The following is a 21240-nucleotide window of genomic DNA, read 5'->3' as shown; positions in this document are numbered from 1 at the left end:
CTGTCATTATTTTTAATTTCTTCTTGCTCATTACTAGTATACATAAACACTACTCACATTTGGGTGTTGATCTTGTTCTCCACCACTTTGCTGCATTCATTTATGCTCTAGGAGCTTTGGTGTGGATTTTTTTAGGAATTTCTGTATCTACAATTAAGGAAAATCTTAGTTTTTCCTTTCCGGTTTTACTGCCTTTTATTTCATTTTCTTGTCTAATTGCTCTAGCTGGAATTTCCATCACAATGTTGAATAACAATGATGACAGTGGGCATCCATGTCTCTTTCCTGATCTTAGAAGGAAAGCTTTCAGTCATTCACCATTAAGTATGACATTAGCTATCAGGTTTTTTTAATATGCCCTTTATCATGTTAAGGAAGTTTCCTTCTATTCCTAGGTTTCTAAGTGATTTTATCAAGAAGTGTGATGCAGTTTGTCAAATGCTTTCTCTACATCAATTGAGATGATCCTGTGATCTTTTTCCTCATTATGTTAATGTAGTATATTACATTAATTGATTTTCTATGTTAAACCACCCTTACATAACTGGGATAAATCCCAGATGATCATGGGGCATAATTCTTTTAATATGATGTTAGATTCGATTTGCTAATACTTTGGGAATTTTGCATCTATATTCATAAAAGTTATTATTCTGTAGTTTTATTTTCTTGCACCATCTTTATACAGCTTTGGGGTAAGTGTGATGTTGGCCTCATAAATTTATTAGGGAGTGTCCCCCCCTTCAATGTTTTGGAAGACTTTCAGCAAGATTGGTGTTAATTCTCGGACTGTTGGTAAAATTTCCCTCTAAAGCCATTTGGTCCTGGGTTTATTTTGTTGTTGGGAGATTTTTGAGAACTGATTCAATATCTTTATTAGTTATTGGATTTTCCTTGCTCTCATCTATGGTTTCTTGAGTCAGTGTAGGTACTTTGTGTGTTTCTAAGATTTGTCCATTTCATCTAGGTTATTTAATTTATTGGCATACCATTGTTATTCAATCCTTTTAGAGTCCTTTTCATTTCAGTGGGGTTAGCAGTAACACTTCCCTTTTCATTTCTGATATTTGTTATTTGTATTCTCTCTCTTTTTTTCTTCATCAGTCTACTAAAGATTAATTAATTTTATTGATCTTTTCAAAGAACTCACTTTGGATTGTGTTGCTTCTCTCTATTGTTTTTTTTAATGCTCTGTTTCAATTATCTCTAGTTTAATCATTGTTGTTTCCTTCCTTCTATACATTTTGGGTTTAGTTTTCTCTTCCTTTTTTAGCTCTTACACTTTTGAGATTAAGTCTCTGATTTGAAATCTCTCTTCTCTTTTTTAATAATGTTTCTTATTTTATAATATAACATAGATACAAGACAAAAAATAAAAAAAAACAATAGTTTTGAAAGCACCCCATCAACAAGTAGTTACAGGACAGATCCCAGAGTTTGTCATGGGCTACCATAAAATCCTCTCAGATTTTTTCTTCTAGCTGCTCCAGAATATAAGAGGCTAGAAGGCATAAATATATTTTATCATCAAAATTGGCTTTTTTTCTCTTTCTTGTGAAAAATAACATATAAACAAAAAAGCAATAAATTTCAAAGCACAGCACCACAATTAGTTGTAGAATATATTTCAGAGTTTGAAGTGGGTTACAATTCCACAATTTTAGGTTTTTACTTCTAGCTGCTCTAAAGTACTGGAGACCAAAAGCGATGTCAATTTAATGATTCAGCAATCCTATTCATTTGTTAGATCCTATCTTCTCTGTATAACTCCAACATCACTTTTGATCTTTCTATCCCTCTATTTAGGGGTGTTTGGGCTATGGTCATTGAAATTTTTCATGTTGGAAGGGCCTGTCATTAACATGGTGTAGGGAGATGGAACTATCTGATGTTCTGGAGAGGTTGAGCCCTCTAGATTTCAGGACCTATCTGGTCCAGGGGCCCATCTGAAGGTTGCAGGCTCCTGGACAGTTACACCAGTACATGGAACCCATGTGGAATCCCATATATTGCCCTAGGTGTTCTTTAGGATTGGCTGGAATGGTTCTGGTTGGGTTTTGGCAGGTTATGATAAGTAGCTATGTCTAACTGAAGCTTGCATAAGAGCAACCTCCAGAGTAGCCTCTCAACTCTATTTGAAATCTCTCTGCCACTGATACTTGATTAATTACACTTCTTTCCCCCCTTTTGGACAGGATGGAATTATTGATTTCCTGGTGCCAGGGCTGGATTCATCCCTGGGAGTCATCTCCCACACAGCCAGCAAGACTTTCACCCCTGGATGTCATGTCCCACGTAGAGGGGAGGGCAATGATTTCACTTGCAGAGTTGGGTTTAGAGAGAGTGAGGTTACATCTGAGCAACAAAAGAGATCCTCCAGAAGTAACTCTTAGGCATACCTATAGGTAGGTTAATCTCCTCTGCTACCTACATAAGCTTCACAAGAGTAAGCCTCAGGATCAAGGGCATGGCCTATTGATTTGGGTGCCCCTAAATTTTGACACAGTATCAGGGGATTCCCTGATGGTAAAGTTCAATAGTTCCATATATTTTCTCCCATTTCTCAAAGGATTTTGCCAATAGTTTTTTTTATTATCTGCTTAACACACTCTAGGATGTATCCAGGCATTATATTAAGCTATACAGGATTAAAGGACCTCTTTCTTATTCTGGGCTCCTTGTGTTTTAGTTGTTCAAATGAGCTATGCAGATAGGTTGAGTTAGATTATGTGTTACAGAAAATTTAGGTTCCAAACCAAATAAACCTTTCTTCCTTTGGTCTCAAAGAGTATGTGTGATTGTATAATATAGACAATATCTTCCTTATCCCCGTGTTCTGAATTATTTTAACCCCAGTCTGATCAACTTCATTCTTATTTCTAAATATCAGGTTATATATATACAAAATAGCCTCTCAGAATCCAGAAATAATAATTACCACTCTGGACTTAATGTGTCTACTATAAAAGCTTAGAATCTAGGCCCCTGTTTTCTTATAAACATTTTTTAAGGGAGACCATATCATTGTTGTTCTTTTGTTTCTGGCTTATCTTGCCTCACCAAGTGTCCTACACGTCTATTCCCATCATTGCATGCCTCACGATTTCATTCCTTTTTGTAGCAACACAACATTCATTCATAAGTATAAACCATTGTTTGCCAATCTAATTCTCAGTCAGTGCATCCTTCAGCCACCTATATTAATCAGGCATCATGTATAGTGCCCAAAAACCAAAGTCCATCCACACTCTCAATTTTAGATTATTTCACTGTTCCCAAGAGAAAGAAAACCAATAAACACACTGACGCCAAATAAGAAATCTAAACCCCCTCTTAACTCTTGCCCTTCCCCCCATCATTTACCTCTGCTGCTGCTGTGGTAGAGCTGATGGTTTCCTTTTAAACATAGCTCATAACATGCAATGGCAGTTTTCCCCTTGTACCCTGGACTTAAACACTCTTTGTATATCAATCATACCTTTGAAGTAGTTCTTGCAAGAACTAATTTGTATTTCTAGTATTAATTAATGGGACACCTAGGTCTATACAACCCTTTTCAATCCTGTTCATCTTCAATATAGTAATATTACTTATAGACCCATTAGAGAACAGCCTTCGCTTCTATCTATTCCCTTACATTGGAGTTCAACCTCATTAACTAATGGTTCACCCATCTCTAACTTCTATGTATCTTTAAGTCCCTTATATTCTGTATTATAAGCCTCTGATTTTACCTTTATGATGTTCATAAAAGCAGAATCATGTAGTATCCACCCTTTTGTGTCTGGCTGATTTCACTCAGCATTATGTCCTCAAGGCTCATCCATCTTGTCATGTGCTTCAGGACGTCATTTAGTCTTAAGGCTGCATAATATTCCGTCGAATATATATATCATATTTTGTTAATCCACTCATCTGTGGTTGGGCATTTGGTTTGTTTCCATCTTTTGGAGATTGTGAATAATGCTGCTATGAACATTGGTGTGCAAATGTCTGTTTGTGTCATTGCTTTCAGCTCTTCTGGGTATATACCAAGTACTGTTATTGCTGGGTCATAAGGCAACTCGATATTTAGTTTCCTAAGGAACTGCCAAACAGTCTTCCATACTGGCTGCACTATTATCCATTCCCACTAGCAGTACATGTCCCAATTTTTCCACATCCTCGCTAACATTTATAGTTTCCTGTTTGTTTAATAGCAGCCATTCTTATAGGTATGAGGTGGTATCTCATTGAAGCCTTGATCTGCTTTTCCCTTATAGCCAATGAAAATGAACATCTCTTTATGTGCTTTTGAGCCATCTGTATTTGCTCTTCAGAAAAATGCCTATTTAAATCTTTAGCCCATTTTATAATTGGGTTGTTTGTTCTTTTGTTGTTGATTTCTTTGTGTATACAGGATATCACACCTTTGTCCGATATGTGATTTCAAATATTTTCTACCATTGAGTTGGCTGTCTCTTCACCTTTTTGTTTGTTTGTTTTTGTTTTTGTTTTTTTGGCATGGGCAGGCACCGGGAATCAAACCTGGGTCTCCGGCACGGCAGGCAAGAACTCTGCCTGCTGAGCCATCATGGCCCGCCCTCTTCATCTTTTTGACAAGTTTTTTGAGGTGCAGAAGAGTTTGATTTTGAGGAGTTCCCATTTATCTATTTTTTCTTTTGCTGCTTGTACTTTGGGTGTAAAGTTTAGGAGGCTACCTCTTATTACTAGTTCTTGAAGATGTTTCCCATTTTCTTCTAGAAACTTAATGGTGTTAGTTTTATATTTAGGTGTTTGATCCATTTTGAGTTAATTTTTGTATAGGGTGTAAGATAGGGGTCCTGTTTCATTCTTCTGGCTATTGATATCCAATTCTCCCATTCCCATTCATTGAAAAGACTATTTTGTCCCAGTTCAGAGGATTTGGGGGCCTTGTAAAAAATCAGTTGACCATAGATTTGGTGGTCTATTTCTGCACTCTTAATTCAATTCCATTGGTCAATTCTTCTTTCTTTGTGCAAGTACCATGCTGTTTTGACCACTGTGGCTTTATAATAGGTTTTAAAGTCAGGGAGTGTTAATCCTCTCACTTCATTCTTCTTTTTTATTTGGGGTCTCTTTCTCTTCCAGATGAATTTGGTAACCAGCTTCTCCAAGTCTTTGAAGTAGGTTGTTGGAATTTTGATTGGTACTGTGTTGAATATGTAGGTCAATTTGGGTAGAGTTGACATCTTAACTATATTTAGCCTTCCTATCCATGAGCAGGGACTGTCTTTCCACTTATTTAGATCTTTGATTTCTTTTAACAATGTTACATAGTTTTCTGTGTACAAGCCCTTTACGTCCCTAGTTAAGTTCGTTCCTAAGTACTTAATTCTTTTAGTTGTTGTTTTGAATAGATTTTTTCCCTTAACTGACTCCTCAGTTAGGTCATTGCTTATGTATAGAAACAATACTGATTTTTTTGCACACTAATTTTATATCCTGCCACCTTGCTGAATTTGCTTATTAGCTCAAGTAACTTTGATATAACTTTCTCAGGATCTTCCAACTATAGTATCATTTCATCTGCAAATAATGAAAGTTTTACTTCTTCCTTACCAATTTGGATGCCTTTTATTTCTATGTCCTGCCTGATTGCTCTAGCTATAACTTCTACCACAATGTTGAATAGTAGTGACAGTGGGCATCCTTGTCTTGTTCCTGATCTTATGGGGAAAGCTTTTAGTTTCTCTCCATTGAGTACAATGGTGGCTATCATTTTTTCATATATTCCCGTTACCATATTGATGTAGTTATCTCTGAATCCTATCCTTTCTTCTTCTTTAATGTAAGTATTTAGAGCTATAAATTTGCCTCAGTAGTGACTCTTCTGCACCGCATAAGTTTTGGTATGTTGTATTGGCATTTTCATTTGCCTTAAGATGTTTCCTAATTTCCCTTGTGATATCCTCCTTAACCCATTTGTTGTTACAAGTATTTTGTTTAATTTTCACATTTTTGAATTTCTCATTTTCATTCTGTTAATGATTTCTAGCTTCATACCATTGTGGGTGAAGATATATTGTATGATTTCACTATTTTATAATTTATTGAGAATTGTTTTGGGAACTCAGATATATTCAATCCATGTTTCTTGATGAGAAAGTGGAACCTAATCTAATTGGACCGCCCTTGTACATACATGTTGCTTTTCTTTCACAACTTTAGAATTCTTTCCTTGTCCTTTGCATTCAACAGTTTGATCTCCAATATGTTTTGGGATAAATTGCACTTGAAATCTATCCTGTTTTCCATTCTCTGGGTTTCTTGGATATGCATAGCTACATATATTTTGCTAAGTTTCGGATACTTTGCATCACTATATCTTGGATATTCATTCTGTACCTTTTTCTCTTTCTTCTCCTTCTGGGAGTCCGATAGCATGTTTATTGGTATCCTTAATAGTGCTTTACAGATCTCTTAGGCTATTTTTGTATTTTATAATTCTTTTGTTTTTCTGTTCTTCTGCTTGACTAATTTCAGTTTTCTCATCTCCAAGTTCACTAATTCTTCTGACAGCTCTAATGTGCTGTGTAAATCCACCTAGGAATAAGACTACAGTTATTGTACTCTTAAAATCCAGCAATGTAGTTTGAAGCAGTATGTACCCCAGAAAAACACATTGCCAAATCTAGTTCTTTCCTGTTTGTGTGAACCCATCGTAAATGGGTAAGTGGGAACTTCTGATGAGGTTACTTCTGTTAAGATACATCAATCTGGAATCCTTTATAAGCAGAGTGAAATTGAGACACACAGAGAGAAAGCCAGAGGAAGCAAGAAGCTGTACATTGATGAAACCCAGAAGAGAAGGGAGAGACAAGGAGAGGTACATGTGCCTTGCTATGTGACATAGGAGCCAACCATTGCTAGCAGCCAGCTCCAGAATGCCACTATCTTCAGGGAGAAAGCACGACCTTGATTATGCTTTGATTTGGGTTTTCTTTTAGGCTTAAAACCTTAAGCTAATAAATACGTATATGTTTAAATCAACCCATTTCATGGTATTTGCTTGAGCAGCTTAGGAAACCCAAGCAAGTAATTAATTTTGTTTGAGTCTTTGTGAACTTTTCTATCTCTTTATTGAGCTTCTCATATTGTTCATTCATTGTTTTCCTGAAATCCTTTAGTTCTTCCTCTATATTTTTTCATCTTCTTGAGCATACTGAAGATCTTTTTTTTCAAGTCTTTGCCTAGTATGTCTACAGTCTAGTCTTCTTTGTTAATGTTTTCTGAGTGTTTATCCTCCCTTTGGGTGGGCCATCATGTCCTGTTTCTTCATTTGTCTTGTAATCTTTTATTGCATATCTGTATGTTATACCTGGCTTTGAAAATCATTGCTTTTTCTCTCTTTTCTTTGTACTTATGTTATATTTAACAATAAAAACGTTTTTAAAAATGTTATATCTGGGATTTATCCCTTGAGATGTCTATTTCTTGAGTCTGTATCCAGATATACTGAGATTTTCTTGAGTGTCAGGAGTTAACAAAACCAAACTTAAGCAAGAAATGCCTTCCACTGTCTTTGCAAATTGGCTTTGCTTTGTTTGGTGTTTGCCTTTAGAGTTCAGCCTTCGATCATGAAGATCAGCCCAAGGCAAATGAAAAGTGTAGGGTCCTCCCTGTGTTTTTTAGGCTTGTATCTTGGCCTGGGCTTATGTTCACTATTGGCCTTAGGAAGTCCTCTTTTTACAAGGGTTTGGATGCCCCCTCTGCTTCCCAGGAAACAGAAATTTTGCTTATTCCAAGTGTTCCACTGCAGGACTTAAAGTAGGTAAACCTTTGCCCCAGACCACCTACCCCAATTGTTTCTTACACTACTTTTCTTGTCTCAGGCTGCTTTTATTTGAAGGGCAAATTCTGGGAAACGGGGCATGCTGGAGAGAATTTCCCCAAGTTAGTTCTTCCCAGATGAAACAAGCCCAGGGTTCCCCCAAAGGAAATGCCAGCCAACTCCAAACTATTCTGGGGTAGGGGTGAATGAGGGGCCAGGAAAGGTGCCAGCTTTTTCCATAGCTCCACAAAGCTGTGCTTTCTTTATTTGGCATCTACGCAACACACCACCATTCAACTGCCCTCTGCATCTCTAAGGAGGAATATTGTCTTTAAGTCTCTCCTGCTGATTTTTTCTGGTAGGGGGCGGTTGAAATGGTAGTTACCCTCAAACCTGGGTCCCTATTGCTCTGACGTGGTTAATCAAAAGCTGTGATCGGTGTCCACACCCCATCCTGCCCAGATCTTATAGAAGTGGAGTTTTATATCCCTTTCTGGCACTAGCAAGATGTGCCAGGGGCCAGGTCCTATTACTGCCTGCAACAAGAGTAGGGGCTAGGTGATGATAACCACTATGTAGAGAGAGCAATTGACTGATATCTGTTGCAATTTTCCAGCCTTTTCCTCCTTACTCTTCCATGGATGCTGCACCGTCTTCTATTGAACCCCAGAGGTTTGAAATCTTTGATTTAGATAATTCTTGACTGATAATCATTGTTTTGGTGGAGGTACTGATTCCTATATCTTCCTACACTGTCATCTTTCCACAATTCCACCACCAAAACAAGCACTGTTGAATTATACCCCCTTTAGAATGAAAAAAAACACAGCAATTGGACCAGGTGTGAAATGAAAACAAGATCATGTCTTGGGGCTAATAATATCAGAATTCTTTACATGAAGAATAAATCTGGTGCAGACAAAGAGAAGAATGAGTCCAACAGGAAGATGCTTAAAGTACATACTGATATTCTTATATTTAGAAAAGAGGAAACTAAAAAAAATAATTGAATTGTTATGGAAATACAAGCATTTGTTGCCTTAACCATTTGTATAGAAATACAGTGAGATAGAAAGAAGGGAAAAGTTGGTTAGGTATATCATATGAACAAGAAAAGTGGTAAAAATACTATCTTTCAAAATTATTGTTTATGAAGAAGCTACCATATAACTAGGTTGAAAGTTGTTATCATCCAGGATATGCATTGTTCTAAACCAGCAATTTAGAGGATGAGCTGGCCTAAATAGGGAGTAGCTGTGAAGGCAGTTAGGTTGAGAATAGGCAATGAGGAAATTGTAGCTGAATACAGATTGCAATACTTACTTATGGTTGAGGAGAGCCCAAAACCAAAAGATACTTCCATTTAATTGGTGGCAACTACAAGATTGTTGTGTTTAAAAGCTAATCACTGTTTCATTGCATACATCACTTTCATTCATTCAACAAACATGTACTGAGCAGCTATTATGTGGTAGGCTACTGTGCTAGACACGAAAGACAAAGCAGTAAATAAGTCACATATTTCCTGCTATAATGTAGTTTCCATTCTAGTTGGGGAGATAGAACAATTTCAAGTAATCAAATACATAAATATGTAATTCCAAATGGTAGTAAGTATTCTTTCAGTTAGGGTGAAGACTGTGCTGCTGTAACAAAAGACCCCATAATATTGTAGCTTCAATGAGATATGCTTAATGTATTCTCATATAACAGTCTTGAGGTGAGAGGTTCAGGTTTGTAGGATAACTGCTTATAAGAGAGGTTGTTTAGAGCCCACATTTCTCCAATCTTGTTAGTCCATCATCTCCCAAAGCATTGCCCTTTTCGACATGGTTGCATAGTGGATCCTTGGAAGGAAAGACGAGAGGAATCCATTTATTTATTTCTAAGCAAGTGAGAGAAAAAGTGCAAACATCACGTCCACTCACACCCAATTGGAAAGCACTTAGTTATATGACCATATCTGTATGAAGCCAATCAGGAAAAAAAATGGTGTCTGACCAGGAAGACATGTATCCAAGAGAAAGAAAAGATTTGGGAAAACCACCAGCCTGGTTCTATACATGTTATGATGACAATTATAGGAGTTGAGGGGAAACTTCAGGTAGTTGGGGAGACAGAGAAAGCTTTGGAGTTGATGGTGGGCAGACAGCCCGATCAAAGATGCCCACACCCTAATATCCAGAGCCTTTGAATGCATTACATTCAATGGCAACAGGGACTTTGTAGAGGTAGTTAAGGTTACCAATCTTAACATAAGGAGGTTTTCCTGGATTATCTAGGAAGGCCCAATCTAATCATATGAGCCCTTGAAAGCAGGAACTTTCTCTGGCTGAAGGCAGAAGAGATGTGGTAGAAAGAGAAGTTGGAGAGATTCAAATCATAGGAGGGACTTGGCACACTGTTGTTGACTTGACGATAGAGAGGACAGTGCGGCAAGAAATGTGGGTGTCCTCTAGAACCTGCGAATGACTCCTGACCAGTAGCCAGCAAGGAAACAGAGACCTCAGTCCCATAAACACATGGAAATTAATTCTGCCAACAATCTGCATGAACCTGGAAAAAAGATGCTTCCCAGAAAAAAGTCACTGGTGACACCTCATTTTTGGCATTGTGAAATCCAGAGCATATAGATCCCTAGAATCCACCTGGACTTCTGACTTACAAAATTTTGAAATAATAAATGTGTGATGTTCTAAGTTGCTAAATTTGTGATGATTTATTTCACAAGAATAGAAAACTAATTCAGATTTGAAATGTGGAGGTAGAATAAGTGTCAGTAAGGGGAAAGGTGAAGAGGTGAAGGAGCTAAACTGTTCTAAGCAGAGAGGTTAGCAGGTGTGAGTGTCCTCGGAAGAGAGCCATTGTGACCGGACCTTAGTGAGAAACAGACAGCAGCACAACACCAAGCTGGAGAGCGGCAGAAGTTAGATCATGAGGGATTTTGTGGGCAATGGTAAAAAGTTTGAATTTTTATCTAATACAGCCGTTTTCAAACTTTTGGGCCTTAAAATGATTTCACACTCTTAAAAATTAGTGAGAATCCCCAAAAGCTTTCATTCTATGGGATATATCTACTGATATTAGTATTAAAATTTAAAGCTGGGACATTTAGATTTATTTACTTTTTACTTCATTTAAAAAACAATTACATATTGACATTTAAAAAAAACACTTTTTCATGAAAACTAGCTATATTTTCCCAAACAAAAAATTAGTGAGAGGAGTGGAATTGTTTTGCATTTTTGCAAATCTCTTTAATATCTGGCTAAATAGAAGACAGCTGGATTCTAAGGCTTACTTCTGCATTCAGTCCGTTGCAATATGTCCTTTTGGTTGACATATATGACAAAATTTAGTCTCAGACAGACATAAAGGTAGGAAAGGGAGAAGTATTTTAATAACCATCTCAGAAAATTATAGGCATTTTTCTCTGATACTATAACAAAACTCAGTGAGTGGTAGTTACTAAAAAGTTAGTTAGTTAGATGTGAAATCTGAAACCATATTAATAAACTTTTTTCTATTCTATTACTTTAAAATTCATTTGTCTATGTTGCATCTTTTACCCAGGCACGATTTTGTACCATCATACCTTAGTCATTTGAAAACTACTTGTAAAGTGAATTATGCAGAACTCCCAAATGTTGACATATTATATTATACACTACCAAAAATTGTATTAATTAATATCACTACTAATCTTATCAGAAAAGTCTTATGTATTGGAAATCCATAAAGGTCATGGTTGCAGATATAAGTTTTGCAAAATTTGAAAATTTGAAAAACACATATTCGTGAGCATAGATTTTATCATTGTCAATAATACTTTCAGTTGTTTTCCTTGAGGTGACAGGCTCATTTATTTCATTTCTAAGAAAATATCTGCAACATTCCCAAGCCTGCATAACCATACTTTTCTGCCAGTTATTCTTTCATGTCAAAGTGGTGTTCCATGGAAATAAGTGAACTAGTTCAGCTTGTAACTCAAACAATCATGCTGGTGCTTTTCCTCAAGGCAGCCATAATTCTTCATTATTTAGCAGAATTGTTTTAAGTGTACTTTCCATTTCATAACATTGAGTGTTAAAAAGGCATGTTCTCAAGGATCAAGTTTTAATAAAATTGATCATTTTTACTGTCTGCTTCATCAAGGATCTTTTTAAGTGAAACTGACTTTTTTTTTTCCCTCCAGGTACATAGCAGCAAAAGATACAACTACTAGCATGGTTTGCTGCCACTGACTTGATTCACGCAAAGGCACCAGCAGTTTTACTCTCCATTGCTTTTGCATCATCAGTGCAAATGCCAAAAAGTGAAAAAGGATAAAAATGTCTTAGAATAATTTTTAATACAGATTTGATCTGGTGGAACCTCTGAAAGGGTCTTGGGAGTGCTCAGGGGTTCATGCACTATACTTTGAGAATTTCTCTTCTCAAAAATGAACACATCAATTATAGATTTTAAGCACATTTCTGTTCACAAAAATGAACGGTGTCAATGATGAATTTTAATCAAGGTAGAGACATGTTCAAATTTAATTATGGAAGGAAGTCACCAATGTCAACCCAAGAACCAAAGATTATATAGGAAAGTGGATGCAGCACAAACAGGACAATAGCATCAGATGCTCAGAACCCTCAATTTCAATACAGTGTGTATTCACTAAACTTCTGTTGTTCATGGTTAGGAAAAGCAAAGATGTAGAAAATAAGTTTAACATTTAGCAAGGGTTTAAGACAACATACAAATATAACCATAATGTAAGATAAAGGTAAACTCTGCTAAGAAAGATATGGAGCAATTTGGATGCTCTACAAAAGGTGATAGAGATAATATCTGGCAGGGGTTAGCAGAAAAGCATTCATCAAATAGTTGTTCTTTGAAATGCGACTTGAAAAATGGTCAAAACTGAAGCAGGTGGAGAAAGAGGCAAGTTGGGAACGCCAATGAAGTTTTCAATCCATTCTCCAGGGGAAGCTGGTTAGCTGTAGTAGAGATAGAAATCCTGTTTTCTGAGTTTTGAAATCATTAGGTTCTCCCTTTAAGGTCTTCAATTGATTGGATGAGTTTTCTCTCATTGTTGAATACAATATACTTTGTTGATTGTAGATATAATAAACCACAGATGCAATCAACTGATGAATGTTTTAAATCCAGGAAATACCCTCATGGTAGCAAATAGACCAGTGCTTGTTTGACTAAACAACAACTGGACACTATATCCTAGCCAAATTGACGCATGTATTTAACCATCACTATCCATGCCTCGGCAACATGGCACCCATACACACTTCCTCAAACCATAATTAATCTCTCAATAAAAAAGCAGTCATGTTTTCACCTAACATAGTTTGACTGTCTGGCATAAAACCAGAAACACACTAACATGTTTTCCAGATTTATGCAAGCCCATGGGTAATATTCACTCTAAACTTGATATCTTGTAACTTAAAGATTATGACATAAGCTTAGCATGACTTATGTTATATAAGGGGATCAGGTAGAGAAAAAAACAAAGATATTTGATTTATGTGTATATACAAACATATTTTTAAAACAAAGAAGAAATACTCATAACCATTGTAATCCTCATTTCTACCCTTGGTCAAATGGACAAAGCTTGTATATATATATATATATATATATATATATATATCTGCCTTCTTCAATACCCATTCCATATTTCCTTTACCCTGAGAAGCATCTCAACTGGCAATGGTTCATTTCCTGGTAGGTGACACAAATTTTCATTCCTGAATGATCAGGGCCATCAGTAGTCCTACTTGGATTGGGCTGCTGAAGTTTTCCATTGACTTTTATAACAGGGCACGGCAGTACTAAGAGATGCCTTAAGGGATCTCCTATATTCAAGGCAAACACATCTTTACTTTCATTATGTTGTAGTAGACCTATTTCCTTATTCTAAACAAGATCAATCACCCAGCCAGTATGGTAATTCCCTTCTTCCTCCATTGTTTGAAAGGTTTGAGGAGTCAAAAGGGGCTTAGAGGCAGTCTCAACTTCCTATTCAATGGAATCATTGCTGTATCTCATAGTGGAAACACTCCTTCTTTTGGAAATAAGTCCTGTAGACAAGTAGAACTTAGGGTTGTGGAGACAGAAAGCAAAATTTTTTCTAATGGATCACAAGGGGTAACGCATTATGGTTATACTTGTATGTTGTATCAAACCCTTCCTAAATGTTAAACTTATTTTCTACATCTTTGTTTTTCCTAACCATGAATGGCACCACTCCCATTTCCATCCTTTGATTGCTTGCTCATGAATCCTGGCTATGGGAAAAAGCAGCACAATAGAGTGGAAATTTAGAGCATATACAGCCTCCTGGAAAACATTCCTCTTGCCTTTCAAGGTATTGCCATGCAGTTGGCACTGTAATTGAGTCTTCAAAAGGCCATTCCACTGTTCTAACAATCCAGCTACTTCAGGATGATGAGGAACATGGTAAAAACAGTGAATTCCACAAGCATATACCCATTCCCACACTTCATTTGCTATGATGTGGGTTCCTTGATCAGAAGCAATGTTGTATGTAATACCATTACCATGAATAAGCCAGTCTTTAAATCCACAGATGGCTGTTTTGGAATAAGGCTTGCATGCAGGGGAGACCAATCCATATCTTGAGTATATGTCTATTCCAATTAGAACAAAATGTTGCCCCTTCCATGATAGGAATGATATCATGTAATCAACCTGCCACCAGGTAGTAGGTTGATCACCTCAGGGTATGGTGTCATATCAGAGACCAAGTGTTGTTCTCTGCTATTGGCAGATTGACACTCAGCTGTGTCTGTAGCCAGGTCAGTCTTGGTGACTGGAAGGCCATGATATCAAGGCCTTGCATAACTGGGGAAGGAGGGAGACTATTTCCGTAGAATGGGTCAGCCTGTCTAATTGCTTATTAAAATTTTCTGCTGATGAAGTCACCCTCTGGTAAGCATTCACATGGGACAAAATTATCCTCATGTTTTTCCCCCATTCAGAAAGGTATCTCCACATACCTATGCTCCGGAACTCTTTGTCACCAATTTTCCAATCATGTTCTTTACAACTCCTTGACCATCCAGCCAAATCATTGGCTATAGCCCATGAATCAGAGTACAGACAAACCTCCAGCCATTCTTCCTTCCAAGCAAAATGAACAAATAGTTGCATTGCTTGAAGTTCTGCCCAGTGTCCTTCAGGGATATCTAGAGAGGGGCAGGAGTGCTGCAGCTGTCCTTTTTAGGGTGGTACCTGCATATCATACAGAACCATCTGTGAACCAAGTCTGAGTCTTCTCCTCAGTGAACTAATTGTAGGGAAATTTACAAGAGGCCATAGTTACAGGCCGGGAAAGAGAAACTTAAGCATCTGGTTAAGTTTACCAATAATCCACCATCATCATTCAAGATCCATTTGTTTTTTGCACAGGCCAAATAGGAGAGTTGAATGGGGTGTGATGGGAATACCACCCCACATCTTTCAAATCCTTGATGACACCCATCTCTGCAATTTCTCCAGGAATGTGGCACTACTTTTTTTTTTTTTGCATGGGAAGGCACCAGGAATTGAACCCGGATCTCTGGCATGGCTGGGAAGAACTCTACCTGCTGAGCCACCATGGCCTGCCTGGTATTACTTTTGATTTACTATTCTCCTAGATGTAATTCTAATGGCTTCCACTTAGAAATTCCTACCATAATAGCCCTCACTCCACAAGTCAAGGAGTCAATGTGGGGATTCTATCAGTTCTTAATATGTCTATTCCAAGTTTGCATCCCAGAACTGGGGATATAACCAGAAGAATGGGTTCAGGGATCAACTGGACCCACTTGGGAGATGGACCTGAGCTAAACTTCCATTGATCACCTGACCTCCATTAATCATACTTTGTCTGGTGGACCATAGTGATGTTTTGGGTCTCCTAGAATTAATGTCAGTTCAAAATTAGTGTCTAATAATCCCTGAATATTTTATCATTCTATTTTTCCCAAAGCACAGTCACCCAGATAAAATGTTGTGGATCCCTTAGGGGAAAGCTGGGAAGATGATTAACAATACACATTTTTTTACATTGTTTAGGGTCCTTCCCAAGGGTATCCAATCCTCTCTCATTCAAAGGGTCTCTGGGTCTGTAAATGGTCTCAAGTCTGGGAATTGATTATTGATTGTAGATACAATCTCACATAGATGCAATTAACTGAGTAAAGATTTAATCCAGGAAATATCCCCAGAGTAGCTTGTTTAACCAAGCAACTGGACACTATAGCCTAGCCAAGTTGGCATATGAACTTGTCCATCCCAACTATACTAGTGTATACTAAGAAATCAAGAAGCTAGAGCCAATAAATGAGTACAGCAAAGTAGCAGGTTACAAGATCAACATTCAAAAATCTGTAGCATTTCTATACACCAGCAATGAACAAGCTGAGGGGGAAATCAAGAAACGAATTCCATACAATTGCAACTAAAAGAATAAAATACTTAGGAATAAATTTAACTAAAGAGACAAAAAACCTATACAAAGAAAACTACAAAAAACTGTTAAAAGAAATCACAGAAGACCTAAATAGATGGAAGGGCATACCGTGTTCATGGATTGGAAGACTAAATATAGTTAAGATGTCAATCCTACCTAAATCGATTTACAGATTCAATGCAATACCAATCAAAATCCCAACAACTTATTTTTCAGAAATAGAAAAACCAATAAGCAAATTTATCTGGAAGGGCAGGGTGCCCCGAATTGCTAAAAACATCTTGAGGGAAAAAAAACGAAGCTGGAGGTCTCGCGCTGCCTGACTTTAAGGCATATTATGAAGCCACAGTGGTCAAAACAGCATGGTACTGGCATAAAGATAGATATATCGACCAATGGAATCGAATAGAGTGCTCAGATATAGACCCTCTCATCTATGGACATTTGATCTTTGATAAGGCAGTCAAGCCAAATCACCTGGGACAGAACAGTCTCTTCAATAAATGGTGCCTAGAGAACTGGATATCCATATGCAAAAGAATGAAAGAGGACCCGTATCTCACACCCTATACAAAAGTTAACTCAAAATGGATCAAAGATCTAAACATTAGGTCTAAGACCATAAAACAGTTAGAGGAAAATGTAGGGAGATATCTTATGAAACTTACAATTGGAGGCGGTTTTATGGACCTTAAACCTAAAGCAAGAGCACTGAAGAAAGAAATAAATAAATGGGAGCTCCACAAAGTTAAACACTTTTGTGCATCAAAGAACTTCATCAAGAAAGTAGAAAGACAGCCTACACAATGGGAGACAATATTTGGAAATGACATATCAGATAAAGGTCTAGCATCCAGAATTTATAAAGAGATTGTTCAACTCAACAACAAAAAGACAGCCAACCCAATTACAAAATGGGGAAAAGACTTGAACAGACACCTCTGAGAAGAGGAAATACAAATGGCCAAAAGGCACATGAAGAGATGCTCAATGTCCCTGGCCATTAGAGAAATGCAAATCAAAACCACAATGAGATATCATCTCACACCCACCAGAATGGCCATTATCAACAAAACAGAAAATGACAAGTGCTGGAGAGGATGCGAAGAAAGAGGCACACTTATCCACTGTTGGTGGGAATGTCAAAGGGTGCAACCACTGTGGAAGGCAGTTTGGCAGTTCCTCAAAAAACTGAATATAGAATTGCCATACGACCCAGCAATACCATTGCTAGGTATCTACTCAAAGGACTTAAGGGCAAAGACACAAACGGACATTTGCACACCAATGTTTATAGCAGCATTATTTACAATTGCAAAGAGATGGAAACAGCCAAAATGTCCATCAACAGAAGAGTGGCTAAACAAACTGTGGTATATACATATGATGGAATATTATGCAGCTTTAAGACAGACTAAATTTATGAAGCATGTAATAACATGGATGGACCTAGAGAACATTATGCTGAGTGAGTCTAGCCAAAAACTAAAGGACAAATACTGTATGGTCTCACTGATGTGAACCGACATTCGAGAATAAACTTGGAATATGTCATTGGTAACAGAGACCAGCAGGAGTTAGAAACAGGGTAAGATAATGGGTAATTGGAGCTGAAGGGATACAGACTGTGCAACAGGACTAGATACAAAAACTCAAAAATGGACAGCACAATACTACCTAATTGTAATGTAATTTTGTTAAAACACTGAATGAAGCTGCATCTGAGCTATAGTTTTTTTTTGTTTGTGTTTTTTTATATATATATATATTTTTATTTTTTATTATTATTATTTTTATTTTTTATCTATATTATCATTCTATATCTTTTTCTGTTGTTTTGCTAGTTCTTTTCCTAAATCGATGCAAATGTACTAAGAAATGATGATCATGCATCTATGTGATGATATTAAGAATTACTGATTGCATATGTAGAATGGAATGATTTCTAAATGTTGTGTTAATTTTTTTAATTAAATAAATGAATAAATAAATAATAGGGGGAACAAATGTTAAAAATAAATTTAGTTTAAAGTGCTAGTGGTAAATGAAAGCGAGGGGTAAGGGGTATGGCATGTATAATCTTTTTTTTTCTGTTATCGTTTTATTTCTTTTTCTGTTGTCTTTTTTATTTTTTTCTAAATCGATGCAAATGTTCTAGAAATGATGAATATGCAACTATGTGATGATATTAAGAATTATTGATTGTATATGTAGAATGGAATGATATCAATGTTTTGTCTGTTAATTTTTTTAGTTAATTAAAAAATTAAAAAAAAAAGAAATCAAGAAGCAAGACAGTTTCTTGAAACTCATGAAATACCTAATCTATATCAATTTTGCTCTCCATTTCAACAAAATTAGAGACAGGTATCTTTTTATTTTAGAACTTAACTTTCAAAAGGCTATAGTTCTCTCTCTCCTTCTACAGATACAGAGACACCCAGGTTTGCTAGAGACATCCTCATTATCTCAAGTTTGCCCCCATGAAAAAAGACAATGTTCTCAATGTACTGGAAGTAAAAGTGAAAGTAACATCTGACCAAATTCTATAGCCCAGAGTTTTTTTAGAGTGATTATTTTGTTGACAGTCACATATTCTGATAGTTTGATTTATAAGGAAGAGTTTATTTAGAGCTTAACATGTAAGTCTTCAAGTTTAAAGCTAATGATCTGATATTATTTGAAATAGCAAAAATTGCTCTTTGCCCTGTAAATTAATTATTCATCTTAAGGTTTTGTGCCTTGGGCAGAAGTACAATGTGGAAATACTGGAAAATTAATGGAGACAATTTCACTTTCGTAGTTCTATTTGGTCCCTGGCCAAACTTTAACCCTACCACAACATTGTTTTCTATGTGAAGTAAGTAAGCAAGTAAGTCAATCTTCTCATCCTATTTTTGCTCATTGTAATAGAAACTCTAGAATATCAATCAGTCTCTTATATTAATGCATGTTTGTTCATATACGAATGAGATTTCAACATCTTGAAATTAAGTATGAAAACATTAAAGTCTGGTTTAAAGTATTGGTTTTGTCTGACTTGACATTACTTTCTAGATTCTATCTAAAGATCACCTTATGACTTTTCATAAGTAAGTTGGACACATGCCCACTGGCATAGGGTACAGTGTGTACTTTGTGCTCTTTTAGCAAAAGAGAGACAAGCCTTTGGGAATTTCCTTGGCTTGTTTTGCATAGCACTGTCAAAGTCTGTAGCAATCAATTAATCAGCCTCTAATTTATAGGGAAAATTTTGTGCCACCCATAAAGTCATGTTTGGACATGAAAGTAAATAATCCACATATTGTGTGTGTTTATTCCACTTAATATGCATGGCAAAACCTTCCAGATTCTCCCTAAGCCTCTTTCTGTGAAAAAAAAATTAACTTTTGCAACTGTCAGTGAACTTAAAATAGAGACTGTTAAAACTGAGAGATGACGACTTAAAAAGGCAAGCTCAAAAGTGGGGCAAGATGGTGGTGTGGGGAGGTATGAGATTTAGTTCTTCCTCTAGGGCAGCTAATAAATAGCTTGGAACTGTTTGGGAGCTTCTTTGACCAGATGCACAAAGTACCCCAGCCCACAATGAGTGCAAGGGCTGAGATTGATAATACACAGCACATAACTCCCCTCCCCCCAGCATGGGACATAACTTCCAGGCTGGTAATTCTCCCGGGAAACGGGGGGCATAACTACCAGGAATGATCTTGGTTCTGGCATTGTTGGATTGAAAATGCCTTCTTGAACAAAATGGTAAAAAATAAATAAATAAATAAATAATCAGTTGTTAAAAGATTTTAAATAGAGTCTAGAGATGATTCTGCAGTATATTGTTATGCAAGATTCAGCCAGCTACTGCAAATTGCCACCGTATACCAAAGTCCCAACCAACGGTATTTCTGAAACACTGAAAAAATGCTCTGGGCTCTATTTAAGACTCTATAAAACTTTACTCAGTATGATTGTTTTGTTTTTGTTTTGTTTTTCAGAATGTTAAGATCTCCAGATTGGTCCTATGCCAGAAAAAGCCCTAAAACTCAGACTCACCAGTCACTCCAAGAATATCAACCAATTTCATTCCTCTACCCCATAAAGTCAACACATCTTTCCAGCATGAAAAAGTTAAAATGGTCATTGCCCAGAAATCCCTGGAGATTGAGTGAATGATCAAATGAGAAAGAGGAGATGTAATCGAGAAATTAAGATTTGACAAATGATTGTAAATACTGACATTTCTTTTTAATTTCTAATGTATTAGAATAGCCATAATTAAATACCTGAAATTGTTGTACTATAATCCAGTAGCTTTAATCTTTGATAATGGTTTTAAAACTATATAGGTTTTATCATGTGACCGTGTGACTGCAAAAACCCTGTGACAAACACTCCCTTTATCCAGTTTGTGGGCAGATGAGTAACAAAATAAAAGACATGCATGAAAAAAGTAATAATAAAATAACAGGACTGGAATATGGGGGAAAATATCCCTATGTAAGCTATGAGCAATAGTTAGTAGTATTGCTTTAATAATCTTTCAATGGCAACAAATGTCACTACTGTTAAAATATATAGTAGAATTATGAAAAAAAATGTGTTATCAATTGTAAGAATTCTCCACACCAATGCAAGTGATGGTACAGTGGTATAAAAGAATCCAGTATTTTATGCATGATCGTTCTGTAAATCTGCAACTTCTCTATACTTTTTTTTTAAAAAGCAAGCACTTCAAACTTGCAGATGAGGGAAATAAGGTTTAAAGGTGAATTGTATTGCCAAGGACTCACAGCAAGCTAGAAAGACTAGAAACCAGGCATTCTTTCTCCCAGCTCAGTGCTCATTCTTGTGTGGTTCTAATGAGAAATCAGCAGTTAGTATTATTAAAAATCCCTTGTATGTGATGAATTGCTTTTCTCATGTTGCTTTCAGAATTCTTTCTTTGCCTTTTGCATTTGACATT

General features: G+C 36.6%; 1 long non-coding RNA gene across 1 annotated transcript in view; it reads left to right on the top strand.

Moving 5' to 3' along the window:
• Window positions 1-20787, top strand: part of LOC143670352 (uncharacterized) — a 160364-nt gene extending 139577 nt beyond the window's left edge. The window contains exon 3 of the long non-coding RNA XR_013169330.1: window positions 20273-20787. This is a non-coding gene — a long non-coding RNA (uncharacterized LOC143670352). The remainder of the gene's footprint in view (window positions 1-20272) is intronic.
• Window positions 20788-21240: the final 453 nt, after the last annotated feature.

This window comes from Tamandua tetradactyla, chromosome X (assembly GCF_023851605.1).
Source record: "Tamandua tetradactyla isolate mTamTet1 chromosome X, mTamTet1.pri, whole genome shotgun sequence".
In the NCBI taxonomy this organism is placed as follows: Eukaryota; Metazoa; Chordata; class Mammalia; order Pilosa; family Myrmecophagidae; genus Tamandua; species Tamandua tetradactyla.
The sequence above is the reverse complement of the archived record's forward strand: the minus strand, read 5'-3'. Positions and strand labels throughout refer to the sequence as shown.